The 25,445-nt window shown below is 40.2% G+C and overlaps 1 protein-coding gene across 6 annotated transcripts in view; it reads left to right on the top strand.

Moving 5' to 3' along the window:
* Nucleotides 1-1,672: 1,672 nt before the first annotated feature.
* The window catches only part of FAM126A (family with sequence similarity 126 member A), a 96,261-nt gene continuing 72,488 nt past the window's right edge, over nucleotides 1,673-25,445 (top strand). For 5 of the 6 annotated variants that reach the window (XM_034760612.1, XM_034760610.1, XM_034760613.1 and 2 more), the window contains exon 1: nucleotides 1,673-1,782. The gene's annotated coding sequence lies outside the window, so the exon portion shown is untranslated. Of the gene's footprint in view, nucleotides 1,783-19,561; nucleotides 19,625-25,445 lie in introns of those variants that run through there. The other variant, XM_034760611.1, reaches the window with a different exon arrangement.

Here is a 25,445-nt window from a genome sequence, read left to right as displayed (position 1 = left end):
AAAAATTAATTTTGTCTTGTTCCTCACCACTGTAACAGCATAAATTTGACCTCATCACTTAATTTTAGCTTTTTAAAAGTGAAGTATCTTTTCTTTTTACGGTGTAGGTTTTGAAATTACAGAATGTCTGTGATAGAAAAAAGCCTTATTTATGATTGATGCAAAGTTGAAATCCTCCATCACAGTTGTTTAATTTCCAAGGGGTTGGTAAGAAGACACTACATATGTACATAAAAAAGTTGAAAACGCTGATCATTTGTTGAAACTTTAAAACTTTAAAAAAGTTGAAAACGATGTATTCTTTATAAATGGAAGAGATTAAAGGCGAGGTGTTCTCATTAAGGCTTCTGAATGCTCCACGTAAGGGTCAGTCAGTACTTCCATTTTAAGCATCTATTTGTCAGGGCTGTGTAACTCATACTTCAGATCACTTTAGGTAATAATTTGCCTACATTGTCAACCCTATTTTTATTTCTGAACAATTATCAAAATTGGTTGAGATATAGAGAACAGTAAAACAAGTATATGTGGCTGTTCATGCTACCCCACCAATGTGCCTGAACGCTGACTGAAAGTTGAAATTAACAGATTTCAGGCCTATTGGTCCTTAGTGGGGTTTTTTAATTCATGGAATTTTGAGCTCCAAATCTGAGACAATTTTTTTTATCTTGAGTTAAGATTTTGTTTTTGCCAAGTTGTATCCTCAGATGAAAACATCAGTCCTTAAAGTGGATCAAGCTCTTCCTGAAATTTCATTATGATAATATTTTGTCTGAGTAAGAAATGTTTCCTGAACCTGTGGTGAATGAATTCAGGGAGTGTAGAGCTAATTGGTTCTTATTAATAATTTATGTTACAATTTATGTGTACATGGTTCACATTATTTGGTAGCCAGTGTACTTGCCCTGATTTAAATGCACAACGAAAAATAAGAGAACTAGGCAAAACAGAACATAAAGGAATGGGTGTGTGGCCACTACAGTTTCTATACTACATAGATTAGCTAGCTTTAAGAACGGTTATTAAAAGAGGAGCTGGTATGTATTGTACAGATAGAGCCTGGCAGTTTTGCACCTATCTTGTAGTTTGGGCCCATCTCTGATTAAGAGTGAGACTAAGGTAATGGATTTGCTTCCATTAGTTCCCCTGTAATCCATGCCTTAAGGTTGTCGAGGCCTCTAATGCTTTTGGGCTCCATCATGGGAAGTGCTGAACCGCTGCTGCAAGATGCTGAGTCCCTCCACTCCCCTCCTCTGCAGCAGCCATCCAGGCAGCTCAGCATCTCACAGGATCACGTTCCCGTGTCACTGTCAAGGCACCCGGCCCCGGTGTCCTGAGAGAACAGAGCAGCTGCACCAGCACGAGAACGGGAAGAACACTCTCACCGCCCCTGACCCCAGAACACTGGGGGCTGAATGGATCCTCTGCTGTCAATCAGATGTCGAGAGAAGTCTGGAAACCACGCCCATAGCCTGTATCCCCGCCCACACACCCCACCCCCTCGAACAGGACAGATCCAACCAGTGGAAAAGGAGGGGGGAGCCCGTTCTAAATCCCACCCTCTGTGCCATCCCATAGGCTAGCGTGACTGCTCATCGCCTCAGCATTGGCTGACGCCGCAGCCAGGCAGGGACAGGCTGGGCGGGGTCGGCCCCTCACGTCCCCCCCTAGCCGCCAGGCAGACCCCGAGGCTAGTAAGTCAGTGAGCGGAGGGGAGGTGGTGTGTCGGAGTGAGTGAGGGAGCGGCGGACTCCGGAGCGGCGGCGCCGCTGGGCGGGAGGGGTGAGTCTGACTAGCGGCTGTTCGGGCTGAGGGAACTTTTCTTGGCGGGGCTGGGAGACTTTGGCCGTTGGGACTGTTAGAACCGCCGGGTAACGGCAGCTTGGGGAGGTACCGGCCTCCCGGCTCCCTCCAGTCCCGGGTCCGAGAGCTGTCAGGCGCTCCCTGCAGGGAGTTCCCCACTCTTTCCCGCCGCCGCGCCTGGGGCTGGGGTGTCCCTGCCCGACGGGCTTCGGAGTGCGGGTGCCTGGTGCTGCTGCTGCTGCTGGGGCGCCCTGACCCGAGGCGGCGGGGGCGCTGCCCCGGCTCTAAGCTGGCAGCAGGGCTCAGTCTGCGGAGCCTGCCGAGCCCGCCTGGCGCTGGCCTGGGTCATCAAGCGGCGAGGACTGACCTGATCGCTCGGGGCCGCGTGTTCCCGGCGCCCTCGCAGCGAGACGAGAGAGGGTCTCTGCCCCAAGGCGTTTGCCGCGCGCCTGGGCAGCGCCTGGGGCTGGCGGGTCTGGGAGCGCTGCCCCCCCGATGTGCCCGCACAGCGCCCCGACAGGCAGCCAGGGACCCCCTCCGCTCGCGCTTGACAGATGGGAAAGCGGAGGCACAGGCAGCCTAAGCCACTTGCCCATCGTCTCACAACTGGAGTCTGGCGCAGCGGCCTGCGCGTGTTTCTCTTTAGGAGAGGGCTTGTGGAGTGTGTGTGTGTGTGTGTTGCCTTGTGGCAATTTGGTTATCAGCACTGGTGACTCTGATCTCTTGTTCACATCTTCACAGGTTGAGAGTCCCCGAGTCTCTTGGTCTCCTTTCACATAGAGGTGGGGTCATGGGGAAAACCAGAGAGATAGGGGATGGTCTTGCTGAGACTGCTTATTAATAAATAGCTGTACATATCCATCTCGCTTCGGAAAACTAGAAAAAACAGCTTGTGCCTTGAAGTGCTTGCAGTCTGCTACAGACAAGACAAAGATGCTGCAGCTATTTAGTTCTTCTATTACACTAGGATGAGTGTTTCAAATGTGCTGTTACTTGTAGAATTTCTGCTTCTTATGCTCAGTTATTAGTCTCTACTTCCTCTGTCACTTCTGTTTGTGTTTTTGTTTAAGCATATAACTTTTTATGGAAAGATTTAAAAAACAATCTGGTGCTGTGCTGGTTACATTAGTGAAAATTAATCTGCTTTCATTAATCTTTCCAGCACATTTCCTCTTCTGCATTGATTTCAATCCACTCAGACAGGTATGTGAAAACGGCAGAAAGAGCTGTAGTTGGTGGCTGGGTTTGCTTCTATGCAGATTTCCTTAACCAGTTGCTTGCACATTAAATTCAGGTAACTTAAATTTTGTGCTGTGTACATCACATTTTTTGAAAGGCAGAGGTCAATGTCTGTAGACTTCTTTAAAGTCTCTAACCCTGGAAACCATTGCACTTGTCTCTCTTCTCATCTAATTTTATCTCAGCCTTGAAAAGCCTTTGGAAGGATTTTCCATTCAGAAGTGTCAGATGGCTGACTGCTATATTTTCACATATTTGGAGGGTTTGTGTGACTTCTCTGATTTGATACTAACTTTTGCAATTTAGATTTTCATAATGAAATCAATATTTTGGGAGTTTGTCCTTTTGAGAAGAAGGAAATGGATGAGTAAAAGATGCAGGTGCCTGTTTAATGGCTACTTTTGAGTAATCTTGATAGCTACAGACTTCAAAATAGGTACAAACAAATTGTATATCAAAGAATATTTGTGAAGCAGACTGTTGTAACATTGCTAGTTATTTTAGTGAGATCTGACAAACATTTCTATTATAAAACAGGATGGTGGAAACGGACCCCTTTCGAAGTTTTTTCTTTTTACAGATTAGTGGTCTATTTTTGGGGTACAAGCTGATTTTAACAAATGAATACATTTGGAATATGCTTTAGTCCAGTGGTTCTCCACCTATTTACCATTGTGGGCTACATATGCAGCTCTTTGTGTTACGTGGGTCACATCTAGGGTGACCAGATGTCCTGATTTTATAGGGACAGACCCGATTTTTGGGTCTTTCTTATACAGGCTCCTATTTCCCNCCCCCCCCCCCCCACTGTCCCGATTTTTCACAATTGCTGTCTGGTCACTCTAGTCGCATCCATACAAAATATATACTACCTGTATGGAACTGAGAGTGTCACATGGGCCACAGCTGTGTGCTGATTGGGCTGCAGGTTGAGAACCACCGCTTTAGTCCACTCTTCATAGAATATCTTTCCTCTAACATACCAGGTTTAGTTCTCTGTTGTTGTTTTGCAAGTGAAATCTTTCTTCGATTTTGTTGCTATGGCGGTGGGGAATAACACTATAAAGCTTGGTTTAATTTCCAGGGTATTTTAATTCCTAAGATGAAATTTTATTAACAATAAAATACTTTAAGTGTAATTTGAGGGACACAGTTTCTTTGTCTTAATTTCTTTGGCATACTTTCCTTCATTGTAAGAAAACACAGCATAAAGCTTTCTTCCAAAATGAAGATTTTATTTTGTTTGTGGTACCAAAAATACCAGTCATAAGATACGTTTTTAACAAAGCTAATGGCAATTTTGATCTATAGTGTTTTGTTGGCTGTATTTCTAAATGTAGTAGTTCTTTCAATTTCTGTATTGAGGTGCATTTAAATAGATCAAACTGTTAAAGGAATATCTTTTTTCCTGTATTGAGCTTTCACTGGTGGTGATAATATATTTCTGGTCTGCCTGTTGGCTCCCTTCCTCCATTTCTTTTGTTTCTATCAAGAGAGTGCCACAGGCAGATTGACAAATAAGCAGGAACAGCTGGATATTTACTCCCTTAAGCCCCAACCTTGCAAAGACTTTTAAACGCATGCTTAACTTTACTAACCGTGTATTAAGTTAAGCAACCCATGTGCTTAAGTTGTTGTAAGATCAGGGATTTAGACTATGCCTTGTTTGTACTGTGCTTAGCATAATGGGACTGGCCAGAATCCATGACTGGGGGGCCCCCTCTCATTGCTACTGCAATACAAATTATTAATAACAGAACTGTTTTTTTTTTTTTTGTGTGTGTACAGAATTGAACAGCATTGTTGTGATATTTGCATGCCTTGGACATGTTCCTTTCAGGCCGGTGGTAACAGACGCTTATGTCTCTGTCTGGTCATTTGTGTGTTGTATGTTGTTTGCCTCACAACGAAACGTTATTGGATATTGAGCTAGGTGCCAGTCGAAAGGTTGCAAAATCTGCAAGAGAATCTACAGGAAGAAACAAAACAATAGAGTAGTGGTTCCCAAACTTTAACAGCCCGCGAACCCCTTTCACTAAATTGTGACATCTCGTGAACCCCCTCCTAAAAATGAATATTTCCAGGGATTTAAGTTTAAATTTCCTCAGTGTGATTGATTCGCTTGCCTTGCTCTGCATAGCTCTTGGAAGTCTGGAACCACTGGAGAAAGATAAAGTCTCCGGTCTGGTTGGGCATCAAGTCTGTTTCTGTATTTGGTTTTTTAGATGTGCATATGAGGAAAATGCTTTCTCGCATAAGTATGTTGAAAATGGTAACAAAACTGCAGCAGCTTTTTCTGCCAGAAAGGGGTACTAGTTTCTTAAACTCAGCCAAAAGTTGATCAATGACAGATTTCTGAAACTCCTTTTCAGTTCGTAATCACCGGAGATCTCAATCAATTTCTCTTTTTCCTTCGTGTTTAATATCTGTGTTGAGAAAGTGGTATCATCAAAAGGGTTGCGAATTCAATTATTATCGCCTGACATAGCTGGAAAGTATTCCCTGAAAGTTGTGCAAAGTCCTTTTAGGTGTGCAATTATATTGGTTTTAGTGCACTGATCCAACTGAAGCTTATGTTCTGCCAGGAAGTCATGAAGATTACTGAAACGCTCAGCTTGATTGTTTTCCAAACAACTTCCCCAGAACTGCAACTTCTTTATCAGGGATTCAACTCGCTCTTGCACATTGAAAACTGTTATATTGAGGCCTTGAAGAGATAAATTTAGGTCATTAATTCTTGAGAAAATTTCTGCTAAATAAGCTAGGCTCTGGACCCAGACATTATTTTCCATACAGCTGGCAAGTGGAAAGGGTGGCTGTTGGAAAAAAAACCTAGGATTTCCGTTCTAACCTCAAACAAGCGCACAAGGATTTTACCCCTTGAGAGCCATTTAACTTCAGTATGGGTCAACACACAGTCGTGTATACTACCCATTTCTTTACAAAGTACGTGAAATATTCTGGAATTTGTTGGCCATGATTTTATGAAATTCACCATTTTCACTGCATTGTCCAGCACTTCCTTCAGTCCCTCTGGCATGCATTTTGTTGCAAGGGCTTGTCTATGGGTGTTGCAATGAGTCCAAGAGACTTTTGATGCAACCTTTTTTGTTCGAACTACAAATCCAGTATACTTCCCCGTCACTGATGTGGCCCCATCAGTGCAAATGCCTAGGCAATGAGACCAATCTATTTCCTTTTCTTGAAAATATGCATTAGTCAGATTGAAGATATCTTCTCCAGTTGTACGTTCTTCCAATGGTCGGCAAAACAACAAGTCTTCTTCAACCATACCTTCATTCACATAACGTACAAACAGTAGCAAAATAGCTAGATTAGCTACATCAGTTGATTCAGCCAACTGTATAGCATAATATGGACTATTTTTCACTCTATGTAAAATTGTGGTCTCTCCATTATTTGACATGTAATTAATTCTTCATGACAAGGTATTATTGGACAAAGGTACCATGTCAATCCTTTTTGCAGCCTTTTTTCCGAGCATGCAGTGAACTACGTCTTTTATACATGGACCAATCAAGCTCTCTGCTATGGTATGGGCTTCTGATGCTTTTGCTACTCGGAAGCTCACGTGGTATGACGCTTTAAGTGCATTTTCATGATCAGTACTTGCTTTGGATATAAAACTGGTAATGTCAATTTTCTTCTCAGCTAATTTTCGCTTGAAAAAATCAACAGGCTTGTCGAGTTGTGCAGGATGCCTAGTTTCTAAATGGCGCCGAAGTAGAGAAGGTTTGAGGCTGCTGTTTGCTAGAACATCACCACAAATCACACACAGTGGTTTTGGATGTTCTTGATCACCAATGCATGTAAAGCCATATTTTATATAATCATCGTCATATTTTCTTTTCTTTGTAAGTGTCTTTCCAGGACCATCATGATCATTAGACTTTCCACAGTGTGGACTTGAGGAAACACTAGCTGATTCCAGCGTCTTTACACTTTCCTTTTTCAGCCACTTATCCATTGAACTTGTGTACAAAAGTTCTAATAAAAATAACAGAGAGAGAGACTGCTAACAGCCAACAAACTAAAAACTGAGAAGATTCACTCACTGAAGCAAATCAGCACTCCAGAGAGAAGGACAATTACTGAGACACCTTAACGCTCCTACACTGGCTACAACGTGCTTCTGGCTGGTTTGGCTCGCAAACAGCTTTTCTTCCACCGAGGAAGGTGGGACAGGAATCTGAGCTGCCACCTGCACCCCGCATGGAGTGCTGGGGTTCGGGGCTGCTGCCTCCCCCGCTGACAGGGGAGGGCTAGGGCTGCTGGCTCAAACTGCCCGGCCCCGCTCTCCCCGAGGCTCGGGCTGCTGGTTCCACCGCTGACGGGGAGGGCTCGGGCTGCCAGCTCAAACTGCCCGCTCTCCACGAGGCTCGGGCTGCCGGTTCCCTGGCTGACAGGGGAGGGGCTCGGGCTGCCAGCTCAAACTGCCCGGCCCCGCTCTCCCTCGGGCTCATGCTGTCTGCCCTGCAGCTGGGTCCCAGCAGAGTCCTCTGGCCGCCATTAATGAAATTTTTCTTGCGAACCATCTGAAACATTCTGTGAACCCCCAGGGGTTTGCGAACCCCACTTCGGGAACCACTGCAATAGAGGGGTGGGGAGCGGTGGCCTACTTATGAATTAAGTCAAAGTATGGGATTTGTATATATTGGGAGACAAGCTGACAGCGTGCCTGCCTTATGAAAGGAGAATCACAGCCTAGCCTGTCTGTAAAATGCTGCAAGACCTTTGGGTGAGCATTACTCTACTCTACAAGACACTAAAGTATCTAGTTAGTTAAGTCTAGGTTCTAGAATGTGTGTTAGGATTTTGTTTTATATATAAACATTTGTTTTCTACTTGCTACTACTTGCTGTTACTTGAATCTCTGTGCTTTGTTAAATAAACTTATACTTGATTTCAATATAAAAGTGTCAAAGTGTTGTGTGTTAAGTGGAGAGATAATCTGAAGTGGATCTGGTAAATTGGGGTGTACTGTTTCTTTAGAAGCAAAGAATTGGTTAATACTGTGAGTGTTCAGTGTAACAGAGGCTTCAGTGAGTGTTCAGTGCAACCTCCTTCGGGGGTTGGAGTGTTCCTATTGCTAACCTGTAGAGTAACTGGGGCTGGTGAGGCCTAGAGGGGAGTGTTTGTGTTGCTCGTGGCCATTGGATTTGGGGATATGACCCATGGAAGGCACAAAGCTTCCTTATGCTAAGGGCATGTGGTAGTGAGGTTCCTCACAACCCTGGGTATCCTGGGAAGCATCACAATTGTCTACTAAAAATCACACTTTGATTCAGTGGCTTGCCAAGAACATTCAGCACTGGTCTGAATTGTATAGGAGTGTCCACGCTAGGAAAAAAGCATATTTTTACAGTGTTGGCTAATGGGTTAGGAGAGAGCTTAGTGTTTTCCTTGACATGCTAGCACATGTTAAAATTTCAACTGTGTTGTCCACACTATTAGAGAGAGGAAGTGGGGGCAAAAAACCTAACTGGTTTCAAGACTGACCTTGATAAGTTTATGGAGAGGATCTTATAATCAGACTGTTTATGGTGGCATGTAACTGATCTGCAATTGCTAGTAGCAAATATCTCCAATGGCCAGTGATGGAACAATAGAGAGGGATCTGAGTTACTACAGACAACTTTTCCCAGATGTCTGACTGCTGGGTTTTGCTCATGTTCTCACCGTGTAACTGATCACCATATTTGGGCTCGGGAAGGAATTTCCCCATAGTCAGATTACATATATAAGAATGACTATACTGGATCAGACCAAAGGTCCATCTAGCCCATTATCATGTCTTCTGACAGTGGCCAATGCCGGGTGCTCCAGAGGGAATGAACAGAACAGGTAATCATCAAGTGATCCATCCCCTGTTGCCCATTCCGAGCTTCAGGCAAATGGAGGCGAAGGACACCATCCCTGCCCATCCTGGCAAATAGCCATTGATGGACCTATCCTCCATGAATTTATTTAGTTCTTTTTTGAACCCTGTTATAGATTGGCAGAGACCCTTGGAGTTTTTCATCTTCCTCTGCAGCCACGGTCACTTGCAGGTTTAAACTAGTGTAACTTGAAGTCTTTAAATCATGATTTGAGGATTTCACTAACTCAGCCAGAAGTTATTGGTCTATTACAAGAGTGGGTGGGTGAGGTTCTGTGGCCTGCAATGTGCGGGGGTTCAGATTGGATGATTATGATGGTCTCTTCTGGCATTAAAGTCTGAGTCCATGAGTCTTACCAACAGAAGTTGATCCAATAAAAGATGTCTCTCTAATATCCTGGGACTGACATGGCTACAACAACATTGTCTGCACTATGATTTTACTTTTGTACTAGGCCTGATCTATACCTAAAACTTATGTGAATTCTTCCATCAACCTAGCTACTGACTCTCCGAGAGATGGATTACCTACATCAACGGGAAAAAACGCCATAAATTACAGGAAGCATCTACATTAGAGCACTATAGCTGTGCAGCTGTAGGTGCTGTAGTGTAGACATGGTGGTTAACCATGTTAAAAATGCACCTTTTTCCTAGTTAAGATGAGGCCTAAATGTATAGAATATATTTACTAATTATGCCTCCCATAATAGCATATGCATAGTTTTGAAGAATTTGCATGAATTATAACAGGAAAAACAATAATTTTAAAGCAGAGCTTTTCTTTAAAAGTCTTTAAAAGTCACGGTATTGGGAGCACACTTGATACTTAAGCTTTTAAAATGAAATCAAAATTTTTAATTGAGAGTTGAATGTTAAAATTGCTGGATGTATTAAGTACACTAGAATTCAGGCACCTATCAGGATTACACTAGACATGCTACAAAAACATGAGGACACTGCTCTTGCCCTGAACAGTTTACAATTTAAATTAATTGATCAGCTGTCCATAATTAATGGATTGATCTTTATACAAGATAACACGCATTGGAGTCCATGTGGAATTTTGTCAGTCTCAAGACCACAAGATTGGGCCCAAAATATGTATGTTTGTTTTTATGTGCTGTGGGAGTTTATGCAGGTAACATGTGAATCACTGTGCACTGGAAGGAGTATAATTCAGAGATTAGAGACTAACAAATTTATTAGAGCATAAGCTTTCGTGGACTACAGCCCACTTCTTCGGATGCATATCTTTTTGCGGATACAGACTAACACGGCTGCTACTCTGAATTCAGTGATTGGCATTAGTTGTCAAGTACTCTATCTTCCAGAAGTAATATGCATAAAGTTTAAACAAGATATTATCAAATTGTATCAATATGAAGTACCATGATACCATCATATAAATCTTTATACTGTACATGCTGGTTCTAGCATTTTATTGGAATCTAGACGGCAGGGTCCAAATTATTATCGCTTCTGTTTTTACCCCTTAAATTTGGAAAACTGGCTCAACCAATGAGCATAAAGTAATTTACAATGATTTAAGTGATATTATATAAAATACTATTTCCAATACATGATGAGGATGTGGGTGAAAAGCAAATTTGACTTGATTCTCCTGGTGCTGTGTTTTGGAAAATTATTTCTTAACATATTGTAATCTGATACTGTCTCAACTGCTCAGCTAAATTGTGGTTTTTGACTTGTTAATGCCATTGCACTTGTTTATTATTAGTATTATGGTGGTGTCCACAGGCTATAATTAAAATCAGGGCTCCCTTGTGGTCAGTGATGTACAATCATATGTAAAAGACTATGAACTGTTTTAAGCAGGGACTGCCAAAATAATAAAGATGTAACTGGTGACTCTAGACCAGCATTGTAGAATGACAGTGATTGGGTAGTGATCTGTGTTTTTTAAACCTCTTAATCCACTGTTTCTGCCTTAAATTTATATAATATCAGAAAGATTCTTTTTAAAGTTTACATACATTTTTTCCCTAGGCAAGGATGTGGAGATAGGTGTAAAGCCATTTTAAAGACTTCAGTAAAGGGTAACAGGTATGCACTAGCTGTTTGTGGGCAAACTAACTTAAATGTTTATCAGTATAATGATGTAGTCTGGACTTCAGTGACATTAAAATTTAAGCTCTGTATTTTACCTGCTTTTTTGTTTTCTTCTAAGATCTTTGTATGGAATTTTCTTTGTATGCAACTTTGTTTTTGTATAGTGTGTGTGCATAGTGTTCTCTTGTATGGGTGATTGGAGTCTCTTTTTCTTGGTGGCCTGATTTAGTGAAATTGGCACAACTTTTGTGTGTAGACTATCTTACTTTAGAAATATTAGGGATGTCATCTCTGGTCTTTCCTGGTTTTGCTGTAACGAGGCCCCCTCTGCGAAAGGCTCTTAGGGAGGTTTATTGTGAGCCGTCACCTGAATTGAAAGAGTGGAATGCTGAATCATTTAAAAACCTCCTTTCAACAGGTATTAGGTATTGGAACTAAAGAGACATTGACAAACTATCACCAAATAGCATTTTGTAACTGTCTAACAATTCCTTGCTTCTCAAATGCTTCAATTTCTTGTGATGATATTATTTGGCGAGGTTTCAGAGTGGCTAATGTTTCAGTTGACCATAGCCTTACAGTGTAAACAAGATTTAAATTACTTTTATTTTTAATTAGAAAGTGGAGGAGCATCCTCCCCCCAACCCCATCCCTTTAGGCTTTTTTTATACATAATAAACAAGTGAGAGGACATAAGGTCAATTTCCCCCATTTGCTGGTGAGTTTCTTAAATGTGATCAATTTGGACTGAATCGGCTGCCTCTGTTCAAGCAGATGTCATAAAGGGCCAAATATGAAGCTTTCTGTTTAGGGTTTTCTGCCTTGAAGTGATGCAGTTGGCATGGGGAGGGAAATCTGTTCTTAGAATCAGTTTTATCTAATCTGGGACCACAAGCACTGAAATGTCATAATAATCATTTGGCTATTGCGTATTGTCATTATAGGGCAGAGTTAAAACTGCTCTCATGCCTTAATTATGCATACCTTAACATGTTTTGAAATTCCTTTGTTTAACTTCAACTATGAATTTTCTGGGTTTTATAATGCTTGGTTTTGAGATAATTGCAATATCCCCTGTAATGCATTTTACCCTAAAGTATTGCTATGTACTCTCAATTTTAATTTCATCTTAATCTAGTTTTTTTTTTTACTAGGAATAATAACTGAGGCAATTTCATGGTATCAGTAAAATTAAAAGACTTATTTATGGAAGTTAGTCTTCATTGTATAGTCACTTGTAAAGCTACTGTAAGCAATCTTATGGGTATCTCTTACATTATTCCATTTGATGTCTTTGTTGACAAGCCAACGTATGATTATATTCTGCAATTTTTAAACACACAAGGGTAAATCTTTGATGTCAATAGAGCTATGACAGCTTACACCAGCTGAGGCTCTGCTCCATCGATGGAGTTTCACTAGTATCAAGCTAGAACTATGACAGGTTTGCTGGCTGATACCTTGTCACAAGGTGACATTAGCCCTTTAAGAGGGAAGAGACCTGTGTACTTGTGGCTGGTCAGAGGACCCCTGGTTAGGCTTAAAGGAAGGCACCTGGGCCTTGAGAGAGGGGGATTAGAAGGTCAAAGCCGTCGGGCATCAGAGGTGCAGGAGAGAGCTGCCTGAGACTCAGAGACAGGAAGCAGCAAGAAAGGTGTTCCTTAGGACTGAACTTCAGGAGATCTGGTAGAGGGAACTAGAACAAAGTTGTTCATGGGAACTGATCAAAGCTGGGGACGCTTGATGAACAGAAGGCTTGGGCAGTGGCCCCTAGGAAAAAGGGGACGATCCAGCTTGGACAGGGTAAGGTAACCAGAATAAAAAAGTTTGGATAAGGATGGATCACCTGAGTAGGATTAGGACTCCCAGACAAAGAGGTCTGGAGAAAGTGGACACGGCAAGAGAGAGAGCCCTCAGGGCAAAGAACTGAGTGAAGGAGTGTGGGAAGCTTGGTTGCTCTCAGGCAGGGAGGTCTGGAGAGAGGACCTCTGAATCAGGGGCCAAAGGAACTGAGAAAGTGCTGCGATTGACTTTTGAGTTGGTGACTTGCTGCTGATCTCTTTGGAGAGGGGAATGGGAAATCCTACTGAGGGTTTGTTGAAAATGGTTTTTTGCTCCAAGATTTTTGGGGAAGTACTACAATGGTGCATGTGAATAAATTAAGCCCAGAGGTGGGCTTAGTCTCTCACTCAGAGTCTGATAACAATGTTCCTCTGCATGGCCCATAGAAAGGGGAAGCCAAAGCAGGCATACTTGTGCTGCAGCCTTCTGAAGAGGGATGCCCCAGGTGGGGCTGCCCTATGACACACCTTTATTCTTGTAAAGGGTGCCATTTGGGTATATGGTTAGAAGTGTTCAGCATCAGTTTTACATTTCATCTGACTTCACTTCGATCAATGTTACCTTTTATCATACTGGGGCACTGTTTGTGCTCACTTAGAAAGAAGACTCACCCACGGAATCGGCAACAGCACTTCCTGCAGCATCTGGATTTTTCTTGGAAGTCTTCCACCTAAACAAGGTTACACCTAGACAAAGTTTATCTAATGAATTCTGATGTGATCACTGCCCAAGATAATCTGACTACTGGCATTTAGGCGAGTGGCAGACACCACCGATTTGGTCAACTTAATGTACCCTCTCTGTATGCGCACATACGTCATACATCATTTGAAAGCTTATTATATCTACTTTAAGATCAAGTATGATGTGGAGCTGTAAAGTGATGCTATTACTGTAGAAACAGGGATAAACAGTGACCCCATCAACATGTTAAAATGGCTACTTTAAAATATTTGCATTCATTGCTGCTAGTCATTAAACGATGTAGTCTCTCAAGACATCAAACCAGATTTATTCATGATTTCAAAGCAATGCAATAACAATCTAAAGGGTAAAGCAAAATCTAACAATACATTTGTACAGGTATCATTGAAATGTAATTGCACTGGTGACACTTGTAGTCAACATCATTACCATAGTCTTGTTCATCATTATGATCTCTGTCCAGAGTGTGTGGGTTACCACAGTCTTCGTTGTGTTGGCGTGTACCCAGTTCTGCACAAGGAGGATTGTTCTGACTATAGACACTTGATTGTCAGCAACCCTTAATGGTTCAGGCACAAAGTCTTATAGAAGCTCAGATGCCATCGGTCCTTTGAATACAGGAAATAGTTCATCATTCATGTTTTTCATCTGTATTGTAATGGTGATTTCAATACCTGGTTTACCTATGTGCGAAGATATCCAAATCTTTGTTTGCCAAGATGATCTTTTGACATGCTCTTCAAAACTGTCCTCATGTGGTGGAAGTTTGGCCACTGACTTATCCTTTTTGATGGCTAAACTGGTGTGCAAGCAATTTGGGTCTGAGTCCCCTTTTCTTTCTTGCTCTGGTCATACAGTACTGGTACCGACTTCTTTGCTGCAGAAATTGCAGTTTGTCCATCACTCTCTACCAATTTGGCAAGATCTCTGAGTGGTAAGTTCTTTGTTTGACAGCATTAAACATTGTTTTCCCAATACCAGATAGGGATGACAGTCGCATTCTGTTAATGTGTGTACAGCATTTTGCAGAAATCACGTTGCATGTCTGAAGCGACACTTACCAGTTGCGCTGGGAATGGTGCTTGTTTCAATCCACATGTTATGTGTGTGTGCCACTTTTGGAAAGTAGTAAACAGGAAGGACCAAACATTTGTACTGGGTGATCTAACTACTATGGTTTTTGACGGCAAGAGGCCCAAAAACATATTGGCACAGATAAAATGCAGAAGCTTCTTTGTGTCTACTTCTTGAGTATTGTACAAATCTTAGGCTTATTCAAAACCTCTACTGGTAATGGACTTTGCTATTTCGCCACTAGAAAAGTCTCCAACAAGGAGGAGTGTTTGTGTCGGGTGTGCTCCTACACTCGCTGCATTTTGAACCATGCATTCAGAGAAATTATACAAGTAAGTGCTTGTTAGATGCCAACTTTAGCAACATTTGCCATGGAGACACAAGCACTGTTGTTCACCAATCACTTGGCATATCTTGCATTCAGCCTTGGAGCTGCCTGGCGCTGTCTTGCAGTTTTCACAGAGTTACTGTTGTCATACCTGTCAAATACTTTGATTACGGAACTAGCTTTGCCAAATCCTTTTAGGACCTGCCTCAAGTACTCTGCAGCCAACTAATCAAATTGAGGAATTAAGTCTCCAGTCATCATTTGTATAACTACCATGGCATCTCTGATGTACACTGTGGTTTCTTTGTTGCATGCTGGTAGCTCATGGATTATTTCAGCTTGAGCTTCCAGCTAATACCCTAATTCAGCCTTGTCTATTCTTCTCATTGATCCATCAGTATGGAAGAGGGACATAGGGACAAGTCCTATTGGGTAACTAAGAATAGTTGCCTTTGAAGCATCTTTTCTGCATCTTGCTAAGGACAGGGCTCTGCAGAAAACAATTTCTGGACTGATAGCTTCTGTGGCTGTCTTCTGTGAAGTCTTCAGCAGATGTTTTAATGCCAGATTTCTTGACGATTGAGGAAGCTGTCTACCCCATCAGAATCAAGTGCACCTCTTGCAAATCTCTTCATTTTGTTTTTTCACCATCTGCTCTTTTCAGTTGAGACTCTTGTTCATCTGATGTCACAAGCAGTCCAGTAAATATGTTAAGAACCTCTGAAAGTGACTCAGGGTAAGATGAATTTGTCATATTGTTGATGACGTGGTTGGTAAGAGTAGTACCATGCACTTCATCTCTCTTCTGTGCAGAGGCAAGGACTTGTTTGTGGACTTAATCTTCATTACTTTTTGGGCCAATTTCTTTCTTTCATAGCTTTTGAACATTCATAATATGAAGCTGTGTATTGTCATCTTTGACACTAATACTGATCTGTGCATAAGAGTTCACTGAATTAAAAACCTAATTTTAAAATATTTCAAAGGCTAGTATTGCAGGCATAGGCAATTACAAATTAAAATGTTCTACCAGGCAGACTAGATGCTACATTTTGTATGTACAACAGCTTATAAATTGAAGAGCATTACATTAAGAATTCATATACTTTTAGTATACTTAGTTTGTTCTGCATAATCTACCCATTATGCAGAACAAACTATGGGCATGCAGTCTACTACTGTTGCACAACCTTCATCATGAGACTAATCTGGTCAGCAAATTTCAACTGAAAATATAGAAAATTATTAGTCTCATGAGATACTTTGACAATTAAGAATATGTGATGTGAAAACACTTCATATTGGTGTATCGCAAAATGTTGATATTTGCCATTTTTGCCACGTGCTAAACAGCGTAATAATTTCTGGGAAAAAATACTTGCCCACACAAAACCAATAAAAATCTTTTAACACATTGTCATTTTGGTAGCTTTCACCAATAAATGACACATTAAGGTGTTGAAATTAACTTAAACAGTAAAAACTGTAGTCAGAGCCATGTTGCAGTATTTCTGGAACTGTGCAAAAAATGATACTTTCTCATTTTGGGTACCATTGTTTCACTTGCCCTACAGGGTTATAGCACCACTTGACAGCCCCACATCAGACCTGAACAAAACGTACATAAAATTGAACTCTCAAATGATATGATATATATATGATGTGGGTGTGTGTTAGGGTGTGCACATTAAACTCCAGAAATTTGACCCTTTTTGGAGAATTGCCTCATGTCTAATTGGCCTGGTTGTGTGTGACTTAAAAAACAACAACAACAAACAACTTAAGCATTTACTGTGCAACATTAAAAAACAGTGAAATATTCTGGGTGTACTCTGCCAATTACAGTGAACTTTCATTTCATGTCATGTTAATGTCCTGGATGCTGCTCTACTAGAACTGACTGTGTTTTTTTTTTTTTTTTTCCCCCCCTTGCATTTTTTAAGTCTGGTGTGCAGTATCTTCCCTAATTAGAATTGCAGTCAGAACCAAAGGCATAAAAATAAGTAGGCATTCTTAAAGTCTGGTAAAGTTGCTGTGTTTAGTTTTGGTCTTTTACAGGCATTTCTTCCCATTCATCACCATGTTAACTAATGTGCACTTGATTGCCTGAGGCATTACAACTGGAAAGAGTGACCAAAAATGTGTCTTGGATTGCAAATGAATATTACAAGGAGGCAAGTGTTAACATCTGGGTCACAGCCAATTGCAGGCGCTGTTGCGGGGGGATGGGCAGGCATGTCCCTGCAGCTCCTAGGCGGCAGAGGGGCCGGAGGCTCTGTGTGCTGCTCCTGCCACAAGTGCTGGCTGCGCAGCTCCCATTGGCCGGGAACTGCAGTGCATGGAGACCCCTGGCCCCTCTGCTTAGGAGCTGCAGTGGGAGCCGAGGAGCCCCCTCCACCCTGAGGTAAGCACCATCCGAGACCTTAACTCCTAGCCCTGAGCTAGCATCGGCAGTGCAGAGGTCATGGACAGTCACGGAATCCGTGACCTCTGTGACAGACTCGCAACCTTGCTCATATTAACAGTCTATCAAAGGCGGAGCCTCCAAGGTAGCATGTGAAAAGTAGACAATCTTTTAATCCTATTACATTTTATGGATTGAGACGGTGAGTGAAGGCACGAATGGGTACTACAAAGAGAGGAAACTAAATGGCCATTGTTGTGGAGGACAGGACCTAGCGAGAGGAAGACATTTTCCTCCCTATTTGACCCCCCTGAAAAAATGCTTCATGGAAAGCATGGCAGAGAAATTAAAACATAAGTAATATTGGCTGAACAGCAAAACAGCTACACTAGTGAAGGCATTTTTGTATATTCTTACTAGCTTCCTTTGTTTTTTGTGGACATACATTCATTCTGCATAAAAGGTAAGGTGGCTTTTTTTCCCTCTAAAGCTAGAAGTTAACCTTTTAATTAAAACAGCACAGTATGGTTTGAAGCAGTGCACAATACTAATTAATTCACTTCAATGCTAAAACCATGCTGTCTCTTAGGGCTTCCTGTTGTTTGCACTGGATAAATGTTTGTGCTTCACCAAGGCATTAACTTCATCCTGATGATGGATAGTCCATAAAAAAACAGCTTCACCTTGTAAAAAATTAATAGTGGCACTTAAGATTATTACACAAAACAGGAAGCCTTTAGGGAACCTTATGGCAAGCCCCATTTTAACACAAAACCACTTAAATATTTTTATTTCAAAATACGGAAAGTAGAAACTATAATTTCCCTACTGGAGAATTTCACTTACAGCAATAGTATAAAATTCCTTAAACCTAACAAGTATTCTGTAATTTAATTTATTTTAAAAATTTGCACTTTTAAAATAACTTAAAACCATTTTGAGTAACACAAACAATTGAGAGTTAAATGAAACTCTAACTCCTATGTCAGAGTAATGCAAAAAACCCCACTTTCTTCATTTTGACTTCTTCTGTTTTCAGTTTAAAAAGAGAACTGGTAGGGTATTATTTGGCATTCAAAACTTTAAAAGTTAGCTTAGCTTTTTAGTTTTAAACTGATCTAATAAAACACGGATTTGAAATACTTACAATATAAGGAAACTGTTGGAGCATTTCAGATTTTAATTCTGTTTTAATATGAAAATTATCTCTTCTGGACATGTGGAGCGGAAAGGAGATTTGAATTATTGAAGAGCTACAGATATTTTCAAACATCAGTGAATCTCAGAAGGCACAATAGTTATGCTTTATTAATATAGACTTTGGGCAGTGGAAGTGTCTCTTGTAAAAGTAGTTTTTGTTTTGTTGGTTTTTTTGTATACAAACAGAATTTTTCTAGTAACTACTTCTTAATAATGCTTCCTTCCTAGTATTAAATTAACAGAAAGCCACAATACAGTAAACATCAAGGGAGAAAATGGGTCGTATGATTAGGATGCAACATCAAACATTCTGAGCTGGGATTAGGGATTTGAGTGGTGTGGCGAGGGGGAGAGGATGTGAGGTAGAGAAATAGATAGTGGGTCACCCTTCCATTCTTACTTAAGCACAAGACTGAAAGTTGGGCACTTCACCAGTCCTTACAGTAATTTGGGAGTACACACTACTGATGAGATAATTTAGAATCTCCTTTACCATTTAGGTGTAACAACTCATTTTTGCCTGAGTAGTTTCCTCTGATAATAACAAAGGTATTCATTATAAGATATGCCATCTGCTATCTTCCTTGGAGTAGGCTTTAGATACAGATAACATACCTTACAGACTGTACAAGTCTGAGAAGGAATTTGTTATTCCCAAAATGTCCTTTCAGTAGACATTGTAAATACAATTAACTTTTTTTTTAACCGAATTATTTTAATATTTTGGAACATAGCTTGCATTGTCTGAAGTACAGAAATTTTTTTGGTGATTTGTGTTTCTTTGTGGCCTATACAAAAAAGAAACAACTATCGTGTAAAAAATATTGCCAATGTTCTTTTAAATGGGAACACTACTGTTACATCCAGTGTCCTTCAAAGGTTAAGACAACTTAAAAAAACTGAAAAGCTTTTTGTGCGCCAAGGTCTGAGTTCTAGGTGCTGTTTCATCTGTTGCAAACAGAAGAAACAGCACCTAGAAAACAGTATCACTTTGAAGCATACGGGGAGCAGCATTTATCAACTATTCAGGGACTCTTTTTCCTGCAACTTAGCTCTTGTAAGTAAATAGAGTATTTTCTTAGCTATTTTAGTTTAGTAGGCTTGAGTTAAACAGATTTTAATGTATTCATACATAAATGTTTATACAGCACTAACAGTATTTATAAATCAAAGATGGTCTAGAACTTATCTTGTATTGACAGAGGTGTGGACAGTATTAACAGTTCATCTGTGTTTGTGAAGCTGTGTCCAAGGAAGTTAAGTAGAGAAATTTATGCTTGTCTCCTCTTCACTTAATTGAACCATTGTAGTTCCTCCTGAATGTGGTAACAAAAATGGTGTATGAACTTAGAAGCAGCACAGGTTTCAGATACCTTTTGATTTCACATGAAGAAGGAACCTCAGAAGGTAAAATGGATCTAACCTTTTTTTAGTGGTATGGTGTAATGTATAAATGTTACTTTCCCTCCCAAAGTCTGAATTTATTTAAATGAAACTGGATCAATTCTTACTGTCTTGCTGTTTCCCTTTACCTCTACTTTAGATGCAGGCTGAATTTAGCTCCTACCTCATAAACTACTAACACTAGCTATTTTTATACCCTTTGGTTGGAATTCATTTCTGCTCTTAGAAACCAGTAATTTCTATTGTCTATCTTTAGCAGTCAAGCTAGCCTCTGAATCAAACTGGGGCATATGGACAATATGTTTATTAGGTGATAACACTATAAAGTACCAGATGTTGCCACTCGTAACTCTTTTTTTAAGGAGTTGCACTGAAATCAATATGATTGAGGAGTAAGGTACTATTCAGTGTGAGTGAGGCCCTGTCTACACTAGTGAACTTTCAGTGGCAAAGCTGTCCCGATGCAGCTGCGCCACTGTAAGATCGCTCGTGTAGCCACTCTGTGCCAGCAAGAGAGAGCTCTCCCATTGACAGAATAAAACCACCTCCACCAGCTGTGGTAGCTATGTCAGCAGGAGAAGCACCGGTGCTTCTGCAGGTGTAACTTATGTCAGTTGGGGGTGTTCTTTTCACACCCCTGAGTGACATAAGTTATACTGACAGAAGTGGTAATGTAGACCTGGCCTAAGGGTGGTAGAACCTATCACCTATCTCATGATTTTCAGGGATATAAAGGCATGCTGTTTATTGATGGAAAAGGAGAAATCCTGGATTTTTAGTGTCTTTAGTGGCTTGCAACAATAATTCCTTAACCAAATAGTGTTGTTGTACTGATCTGGGCCAAAGTATCATTCCTTGGCCCAGTTTGACTTTTAATCCCTGGTCAAGGATATTGCACACAGTTGTAGTGATCCCACATGTTATGCTTACTGATGGTAAACTGAGAATTTGGATCTTTAATACATTGCATTATTTTTCAAATAATTGAATAAATAAGTGCTGTGTTGCCTTAATGAACAGTTCTGTTCTCAAGCCTTGTTCACATGTTCACCACAGTGTCAAAAGTCCCAGTATTTGTTACACAAATGTAGGGCTCTGAATTCTTAAGCACGAAACAGTGGTAAGGAGCTTTGTGTTCGTGTTAGAAACATTAGGCAATTCAAAGTTGACAATCAAATTGCCTACAAATTCATGCTTATGCTGAGAGTGTGGTATGGAGTGGGGGGAGGAAATGTTGAGAACCAATACAGCTATTAAAGGAAAAACAAGACAAGCTAGAAAATGGAATATGGCTAACTTACACATGCTTTTGAACCTAAAAAGGCTTCCTGTTCTAGCAAACTTTATCAATAGCATAATTTTTATAATGTGAATATTCCTGAAAGATTCACTTAACTGTCATAGACTTTGTAATGGCTGCATTACAGGCTGCTAGAAGGTAACAGCCTCCGTTCATCCTCTTGTGTAAAAGTGTATCTGACTTGTCCAAATCAAAAAGATGAGCTCTTTTAGAGCGAGTAGTAATTAATGCAACTTCAGGTTGCAAGGTATGTATTTATATAATTTCTTTTTAAAGGGTTCAGGGAGAGCTCTTGTGTATTCCCTAAAATGAGCAGCGTTTCCTATTGCACCTCAGGAACTTTTTGTAAAATACATGAATGTTAAATCTGGCTTCAAGTTCCTATAGTCAAGATAAACAGCAAGGAGTCTGGTGGCACCTTAAAGACTAACAGATTTATTTGGGCATAAGCTTTCGTGAGTAAAAACCTCACTTCTTCGGATGCATAGCTATAGTCAAGATAGCAATTTACCACTCTCTTGTGCCACTAGAGGGGTTTTATTTCCTCAAGAGTTGGTGTTTTGTGCCTCATTGAAATTAGTATGAAGTGGATAGTGAGAAATGTGGGATTGTAATTTGCTTGTCTAGGACTTTGTCCACATTGTTCCTGATGGTTTCCGGAATAGATCACTGAATTACCTGTACATGATATTAAATATCATGTCCCCAAGTGTATACATTCTGTTTTTATTAAAATTTGAATGGAAGACCGTAACAAGCTATAAATGGTTTCTGTGCAGTATAGCTCTTTTTTTTAAAAATAGTTGTAGTTCATGAGAAGGAAGAGATCAGTTTTCAAATGTATTGGTAACAGACTCTTGCCTATATAGAGAGACGATTTTTAATGTTTGGAAATGCTTTTTGTATTGGTGAGAACAGAGTCAGGTGAGTAAGCCTCAGTCTCTAAACTTGTGAAGAAGCTGTTAGAAAGGCACCATGAAAGCAATAAGGAGGTTGTTTAACCATCTTCTTGAGGGAAATCTGTTGTCATTTAAGTACCAGTAGATAGCATGGCAGTGCTTATCTCTTCCTCTCCCCCTTCAGTTTGAGGGGCTAATGGTAAGTTCTGTCAACTTAGTGCAAAGAGCAAAAGGAAATACTGAGAAATTTAAGGATTTGCCAACTGAATGTGTGTTTTTTTGTTTTTGTTTTTTGTTTTTTTTTAATATAGCTGTCCCCCTATGTTGACAAAGCTTATCTATGTCTAATGTAGAAGAAGTTTACTTTGGTATATCATTTTACTGGGCTACCAAAACACAGGCTGTGTGGTAAATCACCTCAAAACTTTCTCACAATTCTAGATTGGAAAAAGCGGTAGAATACTCATATTTGGGAACATCTCCATTATCCCTGCTCTTTTCACATATGTACTTTGGGAAAAGTGCTGGAATGGAAAGACTGCATTGCTCATGTATAAAATTAATCAAGGAGAACAATTCTGTGAATAAGCAACAGACATTTGGTGATATGGAGTTGGCAGAATGTTCATTTTAGAAATATGAAATATGGTTGTGGCAAAATAAGGGTCAAAATGAAAATCATTGCCCAAAATTGATTAGGAAAAGGACTAATGTGTCTGAGTTCTAGGGGGAAAAGTGAGCCTAGGCAAAACAGTAATGACCTATGTGACTAGAGCTAGTTAGAGTAATTTGGATTCACGTGTAATGTAATGTGTCTTCTCTTTTCCTTGATCATTCTCAGTCTCCTCCCCTCCATTTTATTAATCCAGAACCAAAACTTTTCCCACTAGTTCTAAAACTGGATCCACTGCTTGTATTTATGCAGTACTACCAATGTTAATTGCTGCTTGGTATTTATTTTTGCAGCATGCTAATTATAGTGACATCCTGATGACTAAAGCCTGGTCTACACTAGAATAATCCACACTGCAGAGCACCATAGTTTGGCTGAACTAAGCCCCCCTGTAGACCACTGTGGGCTGATGGAACGGAAGAATTCTTCCATCTACCTAGCTACTTCCTCTCTGGGAGGTGGATTATTACCTATGCTGACAGGAGAATCCCTTCCATCAGCATAGGTAGTGTCTACTACACCAAAGTACTGCAGTGGTGCAGTTGTACCGCTGTAGCATTTTAAGTGTAGACAAGACTTAAGTTGTATTCTTGGCGCAATCTCATGCTCGTTTCAGGTTAACAAAAGTTGATTGCTTTTGTAACCCTCCTGCTGCCTCTGAGGGCTCAAAATCAGGAGGAATTTAGTGTGCTTTGCCTCTTGAGATACTGGGTCTTTCTGCCAACGTGGATCTCTCTGCTGAACTCAAGACACCTTCCACTGGTGATCTGGATTACTTGAACTGCTACTCTAATGGTAGTGCCTCCTGGGAAAAAATGGGTAATTCACCCTAACAGTGGAAACCGTTCTCTTTATAAAATAAGTACATAATTCTCAAATTACCAAACAAGTCAAACGTCATAATCTCTATTTTTATGTAAACAAAAAATGCGAAGAACCAGTTATACTAAATAAATATATCTAAATATGGCTAGATTTAAAATGCAGGCATATGTACATACATATTAGGGCCGTCACACGATGAATCAATAGAGTACCATTTATTTAAATATTTTTGGATGTTTTCTACATTTTCAAATATACTGATTTCACTTACAACACAGAATACAAAGTGTACAGTGCTCAGTTTATATTTATTTTTGATTACAAATATTTGCATTGTAAAAAACAAAAGAAACAGTATTTTTCAATTCCCCCATTGCAAGTACTGTAGTGCAGTCTCTTTATCATGAATGTTGAATTTACAAATGTAGAATTGTGTAAAAAACCAACAACCCTACACTCAAAAATAAAACAATGTAAAACTTTAAAGCCTACAAGTCCACTCAGTCATGCTTTTTGTTCAACCAATCGCTCAGACAAACAAGTTTGTTTACATATTATATTATACATTGTTTACATAATGCTGCCCGCTTCTTGTTTACAATGTCACCCGAAAGTGAGAATAGGCATTCACATGGCACTGTTGTAGCTCACGTCACAAGATATTTATGTGCCAAATGCCCTAAAGATTCATATGTCCCTTCATGCTTCAACCACCATTCCAGAGGACGTGCTTCTGCTCGATAACAATCTAAAGCAGTGTGGACCGACGCATGTTCGTTTTCATCATCTGAGTCAGATGCCACCAGCAGAAGGTTGATTTTCTTTTTTGGTGGTTCGGATTCTGTAGTTTCCACATCGGAGTGTTGCTCTTGTAAGACTTCTGAAAGCATGTTCCACACCTTGTCCCTCCCACATTTTGGAAGGCACTTCATATTCTTAAACCTTGGGTCAAGTGCCGTAGCTGTCTTTAGAAATCTCACATTGATACCTTATTTGCGTGTTGTCAAATCTCCTGTGAAAGTGTTCTTAAAACAAACATGTGCTGGGTCATCATCCAAGACTGAAATAACATGAAATATATGGCAGAATGCGGGTAAAACAGAGCAAGGGGCATACAGTTCTCCCCCAAAGAGTTAATTCACAAATTTAATTAACACATTATTTTTTTAAATTAGTGTCATCAGTATGGAAGCATGTCCTCTGGATTGGTGGCCAAAGCATGAAGGGGCATACGAATGTTTAGCATATCTGGCATGTGAATACCTTGAAATGCTGGCAACAAAAGTGCTATGCCAATGCCTATTATCACTTTCTGGTGATGTTGCAAATAAGAAAAGGGCAGCATTATCTCCTGTAAATGTAAACAAACTTGTTTGTCTTAGTGAGTGGCTGAACAAGAAGTAGGACTGAGTGGATTTGTAGGCTCTGAAGTTTTACGTTGTTTTGTTTTGCAAGTTATGTAACAAAAAAAAATCTACATTTGTAAATTGCACTTTCATGACAGATTGCACTACAGTACTTGTATGAGGTGAATTGAAAAATAGTATTTCTTTTGTTTATAATTTTTAGAGTGCAAATAATAAAAAATATTAAGTGCATGCTATACACTTTTTATTCTGCATTGTAATTTAAATCAATATATTTGAAAATTTAGAAAAACATCCCAAAATATTCAATAAATGTCACTTGGTATTCTATTGTTTAACAGTGCGATTAAAACTGTGATTAATCACGATTAATTTTTTTGAGTTAACTGCGATTAATCAGCAGCCCTTAT

The sequence above is a fragment of the Trachemys scripta genome, chromosome 2, assembly GCF_013100865.1.
Source record: "Trachemys scripta elegans isolate TJP31775 chromosome 2, CAS_Tse_1.0, whole genome shotgun sequence".
In the NCBI taxonomy this organism is placed as follows: domain Eukaryota; kingdom Metazoa; phylum Chordata; order Testudines; family Emydidae; genus Trachemys; species Trachemys scripta.
Note: the sequence above shows the minus strand (reverse complement) of the source record. Positions and strands in the feature narration are given on the sequence as shown.